Raw genomic sequence first — 16,611 nt, 5'->3', positions numbered from 1 at the left:
ATTTTAAGCCTGGGGCTTCCGACATCTAGGTCATTTCACCCCCCAACTAAGTCTATATTCTATTTACCCTTTCAAACACTACTTTCATACAAATAAATACATTCATACACATAAATACATCCGTACAGTACACTCATTCCGTTTGGTCGATGGAGTACTTGATATTCCTCCACCGACCTATACTCAAACTAATCTAGATTGGGGACGATGGAGTACTTTTATAAATATTCCGCCATCGACCCCGAAAACACACTCATGCGCTCTCAACGTTCGAGGGGCGATGATGACGTTATATTTCATCCTCACCCCTCGCCATTCACGCTAATAAACACATGCACTCAAACAAAACATATAGACACACAACACATAAAACTATATACAATAAAAAAAAATTTCCCCTAAAAAGCGGAACAGGGGACCCAGAAACCCGCTGCAGTGCTCGATGGCATGCCATTTTCAGATTCGATGGCATGCCTACTCGCTCCCTGTAGGGAGCCAATGCATGACATGTTTCCAGTATGTGGGACACGTCCAGCAACCTTTCTCTGCATAAGAAGCACCTGCGCGGGTTTTGGCCCAAGAGCAGGTGCCCGTGTGTCAACCGCGTATGGCCTATTCTTGTCTAAAGAATAAAGTCTAAAGACGATTCCTTGTTTCCGGCTCAAGTTCTCGTGGGGCCATCTACGAATCGTGCTCTTGACGCGCAAAAGCCTCTCGGACGACCCGGCCCACTGACGCTGCCATCTTTCATCATGTTCTTTACTGCTAGCTTGGCGTCAGGGGGCCTGGTCGTGATGGTCCGGTCTGAAGGGTGGGACGTCCCGACTAGTTATTATTATTACAGTATTCTTAATTATAGCAAAATTATTATTAGTATTCGATATTCGTCCATCATCATTTACTTATTTATTTTAAAGGTACTGATATTTAAGCCCTCCTCTTAAATGTGTCGGGGGGGGGTCTCTGGGAAAAATTAAGCGTCCTTATTCGTGCTGTGGCCATACAAATAAATTATTATTTGCCCCAGAGGTTTTAAAGGAACAATTTTATACTTAATCGTAAGGATGTTTTAAAAAAAATATTGAAAATATTGATTGCTGTAATTGTTATAATTAATGCCTCCAAATAATAATTTTTGCCAACACAAAATGTAATAATATTGAAATGGAAGGAAATACTGCAGAGAAGGGCGAACAAAAATGAAGGGCACTAGCACGTTTATTCATCTTCCTCCTCCTCCTCTCCCTCGTTCTCGGATTCGTCCTTTTTGGTCTCCTTTTGCTTGGGTCTGCCTCTCTTTCCGGTTCCACCTGTGGTCTTCGCTTTGGGTTTTGCCGCCGCTTTCTTCGACGAGCCCTTGGGTCTGCCCCTGCCCGTCTTGGCGGGTGCCTCTTGGTCCTCAGTCACCTTCTTAGGAGACCCCTTTTTCGCAGCTGACCTCCCCCTCTTTCTTACCTCCTTTACATCTTCAACTTCGGCGTCTGCCTTACGGCATCCCCTTTTCTTTTCAACAACTCTACCGTCATCAGGCATTGTGTATTTATTTCTTTGAGACGACTTAACGAGCAGAACTATACACAGCGACCTGCAAATTACGAGAGACTACGACAGTTGCTGGACGCAGACTCCAATTAATAATATATGATATAAATAAGAACTAAGAGTATTTTTAATTATTTATTTAATTTAAATTTTTTATGGAAAATAAATTTAAAAATAAATTAATTTTTATAATTTTTTTAAATTTAAATGTTTTTACGTTACAACGCAATTATTGGAACTTGAAATAAATCTCGCTTATATAAAAATAAAAATATAATTCACATGAAAATAAATTTGTTTAACTAATAATCAACCAAAAATGGAAAATAAAAGGAAAGCATATCTAAATACCTTTTGAAATAACAACCTTTCTTCTCACGGTCCATCCAGAGTGTTTTTGTTTTAATGTTTTATTAAATTTCTCTATTGGTTATTTAATTTTAATTACATTTATTATAATTTTATTTTTACACCCATCCAGGAACACCTTGAGGTTATCGAAGACTGTGTAAAAAATGGAGGACACGACTGAACGAAGAAAAATGCACTCAGTGTACTTTTACGCTGAAAAAATAGTCTTGCCTTCCATTGTACGATACATCAACAAAAAAGACATACTAGTTTCCACTCAAGTCAGATACCTGGGACTATCTCGACAGCAGGCTGACTGAAATCCCCATACAAGACTTAAAAAACAACAACTTAATACTACGAAGACTTCTAAGACCGAACTAACACTGTACACTACTTTACTAAGACCAATAAGAACATACAGAGTGCACTGTGGGGTACTGACAGGCCTTCCAAATCCAGCGCATCCAGTCCTTCCAATCGAAAGTCATTAGACAAATTGCCAAAGCACCTTATTATGTCACTAACCTCATTATCCACAGAGACCTCAACATTCCTTTTGTCAACGAAAACTAATCATAAGTATCATGCATAGGTAACAAATAAATTGTTTTAAAAATTACACCTTTTTAGTTATTTCATTATTTACTTAATCAATTTTATATTATTACTAATTTCTTCTTATTTTTAATTACAATTAATTAAGGTTTTCAGTTGGGATAAAAAAGTCAATGGCACGAGCGGGATTCGAACCCACGGTTTTCGGCTAGATACGCCGTTGCTCTACCTCTTGAGCTATCGTGACCTCGATCCACTCGGACATCAACTTCCCATCTCAACCACACCTTTTTGAATTTTCCCTCCTTTTTGCCATTTTTCATTATTTTTAATGTATTCAATTTTTTTTACAATCTCTTTCTAAGGGATGTTCCACATATACATACTCTCCCCGACAAAATCATAGGCCACTAACAATTTTTTTTTCGATAATCATATTTCTAGAGATCAAGACTTTATAAAATTAAATTAGGTTGTACAAAATTTCAAATAACTAATTAACAATGTTTTAGTAATAAACCTGTAAAAAACCATGAAAATTCAACACCACAAAAATATAGACCAGTTCTTTGTTTTTAAGCGAATTTATTATTATACATATTATATTTACCTCAGTGGTGCGTTGTGGTAGAACAGCCGCGTATTTAGCCGAAGATTGTGTGTTCGAATCCCCCTCGTGACACTACCTTTTTCTTTTCAACCAATACTTTACATAAAGATTAATTAATTGAAAGGAGTTATTTGGTCAATCGGGGCATCAAATATAATGGATTTAATAATTTTAACCTGAAAATTTCCGAAATTAGTTGGTTATGCTTAAACGTGGCGACATTAAAAATATTTCCGATTTTAATGACCAAGAGGGACCGATATTACCAAGGGTAGAGAGCGTAAATCCGTCAAATATTTTCCATCATTTTCTGTTTCATGATTTCCAATTATTTTACGAAATAATTAATTTTTACTTTTTGTAAAAGGTTGTGGTGAAATTTGCTAGAAGTATGTTCTCCTCCGGCCATACTGGCCTGTCTGTTTCGGCATGTGCGCCACCTTCAGATTCAGTTTCGGGTTTGCGACTTAATTTACTTAGTCAAGCCCCTTTTGTACGTAAGTGAAATTAGTTCGGAGTGAAATAAGTGAAAGTAGGGTGAAAGGGGCCTGTCCGCTTTGGCTTTGTCCGATCGACCTCTTTGACGGATTAAGACTGGGTTTTCCGTTGTTTTCATCCTGTCAGTGTGCTTCGGTTGTTTTGTGCTATTGTTTTTGCTGGACAAGTAGTGTAAGAAATAAATCTGTTATTAATGCTTTGAATTTAATTGAATGAATTTGCAGGCAACAAGTTCCAGCCAAAGAACAGCAATATTTACTGGAATCAACAACTTCATATGTCATTATCATACAGGCCTCGTTTTTATTTTAAAGCTGCGTTTAATCTATAGTAATTTTGAAATGGTTTTTGATAAAATTAACTGTTCCATCTTGATGACGTTATGTTAAGTCCGAGATTAGACTGTAGTGGCCACTATTTAGTTTCCACGATATCGCTAGATGCCACTACGACTTATGGAATGCCCTCCACTCTGCAGCCAATCAGGGTAGAGCTCTTCCGTACATAAGCAGGGCACTGCCCCGCTGGAATCAGACTCGTCAGTCCAACGAGATCTCAACCATCACTAATGTAACCGACATCGGCAACAACGACAGCAGACTCGTCAGCCCGACGAGCTATCACTAATGTAACACCGTCGACGACAGCAAGAGTACTCGCAGCGTTAGCCTGAACGCCTTCTAAACAGCAGACTGGGCCATTAAGGCCAACTGCTGCCCCTCGGCTAATTGCTNCACGTTGGGAGAAATGTATTGAGAGTATGGGAAATTATTTTGATTAAAGAACATTGCTTTAAAGTAACTAGTTTCTTTTTTTTTGTTTAATACCAAAATCCTGCATTATTTTCCGGACAACCCAATAATTAGTTTCACTGGCATCCCTAACCATCCCCAATAATGGAACACCGTCGACGACAGCAAGAGTACTCGCAGCGTTAGCCTGAACGCCTTCTAAACAGCAGACTGGGCCATTAAGGCCAACTGCTGCCCCTCGGCTAATTGATACAATCCAGTACCTTCGGCCTCTGTGGAGTCAACCGACTCACGGCCCCCCTGACCTTAGCCAACACCCACCCTGGGAGTCGTGGCCCACTATGTGTGGAACTACGGCGACGACGGGTGGTATAGTGTGGTTTGAGACTCGAGACGCCGAAACGGCTCACCTCGTGTTCTCATCCACGGCCCTTTTTCTCAATCTGAGTTCCTTCATTCTATCCTGTGACCCCTCCCAACCCTTGGTTGCAATGGGGGTATCCGGGCACAAAATAAAGGTGCAGCCCAGAGGGCGTGGCAACCTCTAAAGCACAAGCTGTACTCGTGTCGGCCTAGGGTTGGCATGGGCGGCGGGTGCCTTAGCAGAGTCACACGAGGGCCAGAGCACTAGATCCTGTCTGCATAGCCGACAGCGTGTAAGCGTTGAGGACGCGATGATCATGCTGAGTAGTCCCTCGAATGCGTGAGTAAGCGAACGGAAACGGGTAGTGAATCGGTGTCTCTGACTCGAGTATGCTTTGCATTGTTGTGCGTATGACCGGCGTGGTACCCTTGGGGAAGCGAAGGATCGGACCACCTAGGCTGAGCCTATGGCGTCCCTCGAATGCGCATGGCAGGTGTAGGCTGAGCTCGATAAGAGACTTTACCGTAGGCGGTGCTCATCTAGGGTGTGGTTAGCTATTCCCTCGTATGTGGTGGTGCGTCAGCTCTCATCTTGAGAATCAAAACGTCCGATAAGGCCTAAAAGGCCAGGTGCGGGTGCTAAAGATCCTCTTGTCTTGTTGACGATGAGTTCTCGGGAACGGAATGACCTTACCCAACGGTTACTCAGTCACACAACACTACCAACGGCAGCACTCATACGGTCTCGGGCTCATACCATCAACACCAGCCCTTTTTCAGGGCCACAAAACTCCAGTCACTAAAATATGTTAACCAAAAGTGGTTTTTGGGTCTGTATCTGGCTCCTCCAAACCGTTTACCCCTTCTGACGTCAAATTCGCAATTATAAATAAAAACCTTCCGGAAAGCTCCTGGATTTGATTTCATTACCATTTCAAACCTAGATAAACTCCGAACAAATGCCAAATTTCTAACCAATCTTTATAATTCAACTCTTGTGCTACTCACTTTCCGAACGCATGGTAGTTTTCTGTGGTTCTCCAAATCCCTAATCCCCAAAAACCACACCACCTTTCTAATTTCTACTGTGTCATTTTACGGCCAATTCTTGGTAGGTATGAAAAACTCCTTTATAAGATATCCTCATCGCTGAGTCTGCTAATATAATCCTCAATCATCAATTTGGATTTAAACTCAACCACTGTTCAACAGTGCCATCACCTCTTTCTCATAAAGAATGCTCATAGATTTCCTCCTCAGAGTGTTGTAGAACCTGCTTTCGAAACAGTCTGCCACCTGTGTTAACCCTGAAAACGGAAGGGCATACCCTACTTCATTATCCTCAAGTCCTACCTGTCCGTCAGTTTGGAATATGGATCATCACACTATCCTTTGTAACAGGCGGACATGACCATTCATCAAGATAGCATCCTAGTTCCATTACTACAATAAGTATAAACTGCTGCCATTATTCAAATTCGAACCCTCCGGACATACGATTATTCCTTCGAACAAGTTTCAAGCAGTTTTCCTAAAGGATTGTTCTACTCACAGAATTGTCTATTCGGATTTCGAGCATTAAACGCTCATCATAAGGTTGGATATCAGAGTTGGGCAAAATCTAACTAATTCAATCATGATTAAGAATTTTGATGGAAGTTTAATCATGATTGAATTAGTCATGAGTAAATTAATCATTATATCATTTACTCATGACTAATACAATCATGATTAAATTTCAATCAAAATTCTTAATGATTTTGTTAAGTTGGTCATTGTAGCCAGAGTTGGGCAAAATCAAACTAATTCAATCATGATTAAGAATTTTGATTGAAGTTTAATCATGATTGAATTAGTCATGAGTAAATTAATCATTATATCATTTACTCATGACTAATTAAATCATGATTAAGAATTTTGATTGAAGTTTAATCATGATTGAATTAGTCATGAGTAAATTAATCATTATATGATTTAATCATAATTAATTCAATCATGAGGTATGACTAAATCATATAATGATTAATTTACTCATGACTAATTCAATCATGATTAAACTTCAATCAAAATTCTTAATCATGATTGAATTAGTTTGATTTTGCCCAACTCTGGCTACAATGACCAACTTACCAAAATCCAACCGACTCCGGATAAAAATTTTGAGATGAGAGTCGTGCTCAAGGCCAACCTTCAAAAAGTGTTATCATAAACGAAAACCAAAGTTACATAATTATTCTACATGTCTATTTTATTACAATCAAGACCCCTAGATGGTGTATTTTCCAAATAATGTAGAAATCTCTCCTTTTAAGTGGAATAAATTTTAATTCAAAGAAATATTTTTTCCATTGATCGGTTATGTAAACATATTTACTTTTCAAAGCGTAGCTTGTTCTAGGATTTTTTTTTTTTTTTTATTATTATTATCATTATCATTATTTTTTGGCTTTTCATAACGACGGAGGTTTACTTATAATTGGAAGATTGATTTTTGTTAAATAAGGTGTTGAAGGATTTTCGTTTTGATGAAATAAATTTTTTTAAAGTGATGAAGTGTATTTTTCATTCTTGGAGCACTCATTTGAACATGATTTATCGAAATTTAGTCATGACTAACTATATTGTGACTAAATTAGTCATGCCTCGTATTTAATTACTAGTCACGACTAATTTAGCCATCAATCACATATGGCGACTAATGACTAAATTTAGTCACTTACTACGAATCATGACTAATGGTGTGAGTGATCAATCATTAATCATTAGACATGACTAATTTTTGCCCAACACTGTTGGATTTAACAGTTGGTTTTAAACATGGCAACCACAAAACACCATAAAATCCCAAAATGTAACCTGTTACACCGAAAAACCAAGAAAGACTTTGTAAACACTAGAAGTTTGCCAACTTGTGTGCCAATCTAGAGGAAACTGCGTGGGTTCTTTGATGAGGCTGGTACAAGTGATAAAAATGATGTTAATAAGATAGAAATTATGAATGTGGATTTGGCGCCGGTGATGTTGCTTGATATTCATCATCGGTGTATAGCTGGGCCGGATCAAGTGGTGTGATGTTGCCTGACATGGACTCTCCGGCTATTTTCGCCTCGCTGGTCGGAGCAACAGCTAGTGCAGAAAACCAGAACTTTTTAAATCGGTTACTGATTATTCAAAGGCACAACTTTGTTTCAGGTCTAAGAGGTATACCGAATACCTTGAGGTGGTGGGATGAGCTGGTGATAACACTTAAAGAAACCTTCTTCTCCTTTCCCAAGGAGCCTAGTATCGCACACCATAATATTTCCTCCACCATGTTTATCCATGGAACAAGATTTTTATTTCACAACCTTAATTATTTTTTTACACATTGAGCCAAAATTTAATAGTTCTGTTAATTATTTTTCAAAAGGTTGAAGGTTTAAAAATCTCTTGCAACCGTTTAGCTCGATTTTAGTAATAAAAGGCTCCTATGAAGTCACTTTGATGTTTAGTCACTCCTATACAGATTCTTCGGCTAATTTAGGAGCAGTTTTAGCATCTAATTTAGAGTCTTTTCTTTATGTATATATTCACACAAAGCTTATTTTAACCTTAACTTTGATCTTTACTTTGGATCGAACTGAATTGCTCGTAGTTAGTTTAACACGTGTTTGAACTGTCGAGAAAATTCTATCTAAAGTTTTTCCCATCGAAGGTGTTCCTTTATCGTTGTGATGAATTATTAATTTTCTAGCTTTGGCCGTGAATTTGACCAAATTACGACCACCGAACGCAGAAATTAACAAAAAATTAAACGTGTGGTGATTAGTGACCGTTAATCGATAATTATTCAGATATCGTGAGATGCGGTCTGGTGTGNAAAGAAAATGTTTTTCTGAAACCTACATCACACCAGACCGCATCTCACGATTTCTAAATAAATATCGATTAACGGTCACTAATCACCACACATTTAAAATTATTGTTAACCTTCCGAATAAAAAAATCGCAGGTACAGTTTAAAAACAATTCTTTTAAATTCTCTTGCAGAAAAAATAACACTAATTTGAATTTTTTTTAAAGGCAAAAAACCTTCAATGACTGCCTTAAAAATATGTTGTTATCCGCAAAACATGGGAACCATCTCCCTGGAGACCTCCGGCTTTCTATATAACCCATTATATTTAGTTTCTATTGACCAAATTACTGCTTTCAATTACTTAATCTTTTTATGTAAGGTTTTGGTTAAAATGAAAAAGGTAGTGTCACGAGCGGGATTCGAACTCACGACCTTCGGCTTAATACGCCGCTGCTCTAACCACTTGAGCTTCGTGACTTCTATCCACTCGGACATCAACTCCCCACCACGACCTACAACCTTCGAATTTTCTCTCCTTTTGCCATTTTTCAGGATCAATTCTCGGCGATATATGACTTGGCCACGGGGACCTGTTCGAATCCCGCTCGTGACACTAGCTTTTTCATTTCTACCAAAACCCTTACATGAAAAGATTAAGCAATTTCTATATAACATTTGAACGTGAAAAGTTATATTTTGTTTATTAGGCAGGATTCATATAGGAAGCCAAATAGTTTCTCGATGTTACTAAAGTTGTCACCTAGTAGTTTTTAAATTATTTGCGAGTTTAAATCTATTCCTTATGTCTGTGTATTTTTTGCATGGATTATTTCTTCGCAGTCTGGACACATTGGAGCAGGCTCTTGGCACATTAAGTCACCATGCCTATCCTCAGTCTAGCCAAAGTTTTTTCTTCTTTTCTGGGTTTTCGTAAGGATGTGCACCACTCTTTGACAGAACCCTTAATTTCCTGAAGTTTGTTATTCCTCACTCTCTGCCACTCAATTTTATATTGTGACCACATAACTTTGTTTAATGCATTAAAATCTTCATAAAGTACTTCAATTATTTTACGTACTTCTGTTATAGCTTTCTTTGCTGCGAGGTCAGCTTCTTCATTCCAGATTATCACCCGGTTGAAATTTTTTCAAGGTGGGATTTACAAATGTTCCAGCTGACTGTTTTTTGACCGTAATTGACGTTGTGATCACTGTTTTTCCCCTCGTTCCCTGTTTCGAGCAACACTGGGGGCAACACTGATTTTGGAAAGTGAAGCTAACAAAATAATCTCTCATTAACCAGTAAAAAAACTCTTTTTAATGTATTAATTACAGTACAATTAAATTTATCAGTTAATCTGGTGGATTCTTGTGAAAACTTCTAAAAATTGAAACGAAAAAATATCAGAAAATTTTTTGTGATAGGTGTATAGGCTTTTCCTATCATTTAGTAAACATGATGTATCTAAAATAAAATCGTTAAAAAATATAATTGCACTGTGTACTGTATTGTGAATAAAGAAAACTTTTTTTTTATTGGTTTGTTCTCGTTCAGATCTACTAAGCTAAACTTATAAATTCGTTAGGTCTTAAGCCTCAATTTTGTATATTGTAAGTAGATGTTTATATTTTTAAACCTGCGCGGAATCAATGAGTTGTGCTTTTCTTTCTTTCAAATTCGCCTTATTTTTATATCAAATAATTGTACAAATATCGTAAATAAAATCAGAAGAAAATGATAGATATTATAAAGATATATACTATATACAATTTGTAGTTGTACTTCATTTTAACGAACAAGTAATCTCGTGCAAGTTTCAACATATACAATAAGTTATTGAATCAAAATAAATAAATTAACAATTTTAATTAATTAAGGTTTTTAGTTTAGATAAAAAAGTCAATGGCATGAGCGGGATTCGAGCCCACGATCTTCGGCTTGATACGCCGCTGCTCTACCTCTTGAGCTATCGTGACCTCGATCCACTCGGACGCTAACTTCCCATCGCAACCCCACCTTTCCCTCCTTTTTGCCATTTTTCAAATGTGTAATCGGATTGGATTCTCGACGACAAATGAAATGGCCACGGAGAGCTTTAGTGAAGTATACTTCATTTTTAATAATTAAATTCACTAATTTCGTGAAAAATGGCAAAAAGGAGGGAAAATTCAAAAGATGCGGTTGACATGGGAAGTTGGTGACCGAGTGGATCGAGGTCCCGATAGCTCAAGTGGTAGAGCAGCGGCGTATCAAGCCGAAGATCGTGGGTTCGAATCCCGCTCTTGCCACTGACTTTTTTATCTCAACTAAAAACCTTAATTAATTGTAATGTATTGATTGGTCAAGCGGACCACGAAATTAGTGAATTTAAATTAACTATAATAATTTATGTTTTAATTTTCTTAGATGCGTTAGTCGTCATCTCTTTATGATGAGCATTGACATCTTCCTCTTTTACTGCAGCATTACCGTAGATTCCGCGTCGTTCTGGTTTCCATCCTTGTTGACAGTCGTGACAAATTCTCCGAGATACGTTTTGAGTGATTCATAGAGCTTGCTAAACCATTTTCTCCATTACAGCTCAAACGATTTTCTTCCCAATCGAATTTATGATTTTCGACAAATACTGAGTTTCTCAATACTGAGGACCCTGGCAACTTTATTACATTGTTTATTTAGAAATCGTGAGATGCGGTCTGGTGTGATGTAGGTTTCAGAAAAACATTTTCCTTATCGTGCCAACGTTTCGATCTTTATTGAGATCATCATCAGGGCTCAAAGTGTAGTAAAGTATCATCTTCAAGTCACTCTCGTCACGACACGCAAGAATGACACAATTACACAGCAGACAAACACTTTGAGCCCTGAAGATGATCTCAGTAAAGATCGAAACGTTGACACGATAAAGAAAATGTTTTTCTGAAACCTACATCACACCAGACCGCATCTCACGATTTCTAAATAAATATCGATTAACGGCCACTAATCACCACACATTTATTACATTGCTTTATTTTGTACTTTACAGTGAGAAGTTTGTCCCTGGTTTGGCGATGTTTTTCAGTAAGTTCCCGAGAGACAATCCACCTCGTACCCTTCAGGGTTTTAGCATTGTTGGAATATGTTTCTTACATTGCGCTGGAGATTTGCGCCCATAGCCCTCATATCGGTTTTCAGATCGGCCAATCTAGAGTCTAGAATATCCATAAACACCGATTTAGGGTTGATTTATACAGGCACGTAAAGGGAACATGAAGAGAACGAGCCGAGCCCGAAACAAGTCATTGGAAACTTTGCTTTCTTGCTTTTTAATGGAAGTGTTTATACAAACACGAGGCCCGTGCGATTCCCGGCAGATTCCCACTCAGTGTCGTCGCCAACGATTCTGCTGAGGTTGTCGTTCAGTACCCGTCAGTGTTCTGTTGAAAGAATTCGTTCGTTTTTTCAGGTAATCAATGAAAAAATAGATGGACGAACATTAGAGATTATTTTCAAAGATATATCCAAAAGCGGACAGGCTGCTTAAAACAACACCAAAAAATACAAATATGAAAATCAAGTTTCACTTTCAAACGACAGAGACACACTAACCAATGTTCCAGTGCAAGAAACATCGGCACTAACCGAACAAATAGAGGCAATGGAAGAAACACCCTCAGAAGAGCCTAATGATGCTGAAATCAACCAGACCCAAACCTCATCATCTGCCGTTGGGAGGATATTCCGAGGTCGTAGCAAAGTGGGAAGATCTCAAAACATTGCCACTTCGCCTGATGTACACAAAATACACAAAGTGCTCCCATCTGTCTATTACTCTAAGTTTTTTTAATTATCTTTCCGAAATTTCTCGTATATGCTTATTTCAAGTCGATATAAAGAAAAAAATACGAGTATCCGCTNACAAAATGCTCTCATCTGTCAATTACTCTATTTTTTTTAAATTATCTTTCCAAAATTTCGCGTTTACGCTTATTTCAATGTTGCGAGCGGCAGTGGGAGTTTCCTTCGGCCAGAGTGGGGAGTGTTTCAGCGTAGGATCCAAGCTCAACTGTGCCAGTAGCTCACCAGCTCTTACATGAGCAGTCTCAATTTACCGATAAAAATTTATTCTGACAACAATTCACTCAGGATACGTATTACAAAGGTAAAAAGAACCCTGAAATTTTGGGATAAAATTACAAAAACAACAATTTTTTAAAAGGAAAATAAATAAAAAAATTGAAAATTTTGTTGAGGAAAAAAACTTGAAATTGTGTTAATCCACGTCTTTTGAATTACGCTAATGTATGTTCGATTTTATTATAATTTGAAAAGGGTTGCATTTTACATTTCCTGCATTGTAAATAATTATTTTATTACATAATTTAAAAAAAAATTGTATGTATTTTCTAAAATTTACAGTTTCAATGTGGATCCAACATACCCTGCATGATTCCCTAAGCTGTCTTATTTGGAAAAAATGAAAGTGTCGATATTTATCGTTGTTTAAAAAAAAAGAGCATCTGGGTTTAAAAGTATTCATAAATGTACTATTTTCGTAAATAATGGTTTTTCGGACTTATCAGGTCACGGAATAAGGGCTCACCTTATGACCTCGGCTAGCAGCCTCGCCCGTTTTGTATTTCAAAGCTAATTGCTTCCAATTGGAAAAATATTTCTTTTGGAAAATTTCCATCAGCATAACCACGTACAGAATACCATTTAAAGTTCGTTAATATCTCTGATGTCGACGGTAATTACGTTCGTTTATTGGTAACAACTTCGCTAATGACTTGTTGACGAATTTGCCGTCATTTATGGTTGTTTAAATTTCCTTCGGCCTTTTATTAGCTCTTTCACAAATACACACACTAACAAAATGTTGGTTTAAATTAAATTGACACCGGGAGGTCAACTGGGGATGCAGTTGAACTGCATCGTATGTGGGTTTCAAGTTCAGGTCTTCTAAACAGACCTGCGGATTAATTGGTAAATTTAATCGACAACTCTGTAATTCATACATTATCAAGCCTCTATTTCACTGGACAATGAAACATCGTTTTATTTAATTCTTCTATACGAATTTATAAATTTTTTAAACGTTTTTGTAAAGAAAAAAGATTTGTTAAACCATCTCTGTGATTTTTTTGTAATTTGACGGGCTAACGAGAAGGTTAAACTAAATAATTTAATTTGTAAGGTTTCATCTTTTGGTCGTGGAGTAATGAACCTGTAATACATGCCGATCATCCAGGTCTGCCTATCCTCGTTGGGAGTAGGTTTCCCTGTTAGCATTTGGTCTGACAGACGCGTTTCGGCATTTCGCCATCTTCAGTCTGTGAAATTTTTGTGAAGTCAGAATAAGGTTATGAGAGGGTGTGGTGTGTCCTTTTCTATTTGTTTGTTGGTACCTTTGGTAGTTTACATCTATTATTATTTTTTTTAAATTTGAGTCTCAAGAATGTTGATTTGTTCATAATTTTTCTTCGTACTGTTAGCGTTGCTTGTCTATAGTGTTGATACATAATTTGATTTTCTGTTATTCTCATTGATTTTATTTGTTCTTTTTATTCTCTGTTTTCCTAATATGTTTTTCTCTTTGTATTCGAATTTTGTGGCGCATGTGCCTTGCTTTTAAAGTCTGTTGGTTTTATCCATGTTTTTTCTATAATTTAATTCGTATGTTTCTTTCCCTGTCTGTATCTGTCTGTAAAACGTTCGTAAGATAAATAATCTTTTAGTAACATGTAAACTTCCATACACGTGGAATGTTTGGAAAAAACCTTTCGAGGTTATTGGTGTAACCATGTTTTTTTGATAAATCTCCTTCTCTTGGCATACTAAAAACTGGTCATTTTGAAAAAAAATAAAAAGCTATATATGTGTTGGGTGAGTCAATCATTCTAATCAAAATTGCTTCTGCAACTCGAGGTCATAACAATACCCTGGTTTACAGTAATGTAGGAAAATGATTCTTTTTGAGCGAGTATTGGTAGATTGACGATTCATGTGAGCTAACCACGTATTTCGAAAATCTCATCAAAACCTAAAAATAAACAAATCAAAATTACAGGCACGCAGAAGATGGCGCAATACTGAAACGCGTCTGACTCTCCAAACCAGGATGATCGCTAACCATATAAATTTATGTTTTTTGTAATTGTTTAAAAAAAACTAATTAAGACACACGTACACCCTGATATAAGTTTATATGTGCACACTAAATAAGGAAAAGAAGAAATTATTAATTATATCATGATTGATTGAAAAAGTTTATTTCAAACACTCCAAGAAAAATTAAAATTCAAATACTTCCACAAGTTTCCTCTCGTCGCTTAGTCTGGGATATATTTTCGACCTCTGTTAATATTTGATAATAATTTGAGTTAAATTGAAACAATTAAACCTAATTTTGTAATTGATTATGTTATTATTTCGATAAAATACACACCAAGACAAAATAACGTACAGTCTCCTTTTCACACACATAGACACACTCTCTCTCTCTCTCTCACTGTCTCTCCTTCTCTCTTTCTCACTCCCTCTCACTCTCTCTCTTTCTCTCTCTATTTATCTACCTATCTCTCTCTCCCTCCCTCTTTCTCTCTCTCTATTTATCTACCTCTCTATCTATCTATCACTANATCTCTCTCTCTCTCTCTCTCTCTATATATATATATATATATATCTATCTCTATCTATATATCTATCTATCTATCTATCTCTCTATCTCTCGTTTATCTATATGTATTTAAATATGTATCTATATATCTATCTACCTTTATACTGATATATGTAATTATCTACTTCTTTCTCTTTTTTTCTTACTCACTCACTCATTTGTCACACTATTGTTTAGAGCAGAGGTCGCTAAACTTTAAAAAAAAGGACTTAATTGCAAACCAAGTAACCAAATAACCGAAATCAGATTGGGCAGGTTGAAACGAATAGATGTATACTTTTTCTTACATAGATAAATGATCATCAGGTTATTATGACCTGTGTTGAAATTTTACATACTTCATATTGCATGGGGGGGGGGTTACGGGAATGGGAACACTGATTTTAGTGAAACATTTTCGGGTGATACAATTGGAAAAATATTAGACAAAGCATGTCTTAGCGTTCTTCCCAATTGGGCTTTAGGAGCCAAGAAAAAATTAACTTACTTAAATATTTCGGATTTTGTTGTGCATGTAATTCAAGGTATGCATGTTCCTGTTAAATGAGATTATGGTTACAAAGACGATTCTAGTAAGTAGGCCAATTAAACTTTAGTTGTCAAAAAAATCAAATTCGTTTTAAACACCCTGTAAAACTTTTTTTTTTAATTTGTTTTGAGAGCGCTTTGTGGAACTGCTGAATAGGATAATGTCGCGTGCTCGTTGTGGATCATTTCATTCGATACGTAAAAGGGAGCAGCACCAAAAAGCCCGGGTGGCACATCTGAACAAGGTCCTGAGCCACAAAGCACGGTAGAAACGCGTCAGCACCTTGCAGTATTTGAACTGTGCTGGCGCGTATCTTGTCATGTCTGTCCGTTCCGTAGCATTGAGACACTTAGGATGAATTATTTTGCCCGAGCTGGTACCTGTCTGTGGTGTGTGTGTGTGTGTGTGTGTGTGTGTGTGTGTGTATATATGTGTGTGTGTGTGTGTGGGTGGGTGTGGGTGTGTGTGTGGGTGTGGGTGTGTGTGGGTGTGGGTGTGGGTGGGTGTTTAGTGGCCGGTTGTTTAGTAATCTGATGGATTCGTGAGGAGTGGTCACGAATGAGGTAGATTAGAAAAAACAGTTTTTCATTTTTTGCCTACGTTCCGACCTTTATTCGGATCATCTTCAGCGCATAAAGTGTAGTACTATTCATGTGCTGTCATATCGGTGTTGTGTAGAAAACAATTTCTCACAGCACTGAAGTTTTTTTATTTTGAAGTCTTTATATTGTATTGATGAACAAGGAAGCATTATTAGAACTGGTTTGAGATATAAAATCTGTCTTCGTCGTCTAATAACTCTTTCTAGAGCGTGTAGTATTCTCTTTCTTTTATTCTTTTTAAATTCGTTTCATGTACAGGAAATCTCATCCTTTTTTGCTCTACTTTTACAATCCAATTTCTTTAAAC

Source organism: Cimex lectularius, unplaced genomic scaffold, assembly GCF_000648675.2.
Source record: "Cimex lectularius strain Harlan isolate CLEC.00 unplaced genomic scaffold, Clec_2.1 scaffold196, whole genome shotgun sequence".
In the NCBI taxonomy this organism is placed as follows: domain Eukaryota; kingdom Metazoa; phylum Arthropoda; class Insecta; order Hemiptera; family Cimicidae; genus Cimex; species Cimex lectularius.
The sequence above is the reverse complement of the archived record's forward strand: the minus strand, read 5'-3'. Positions refer to the sequence as shown.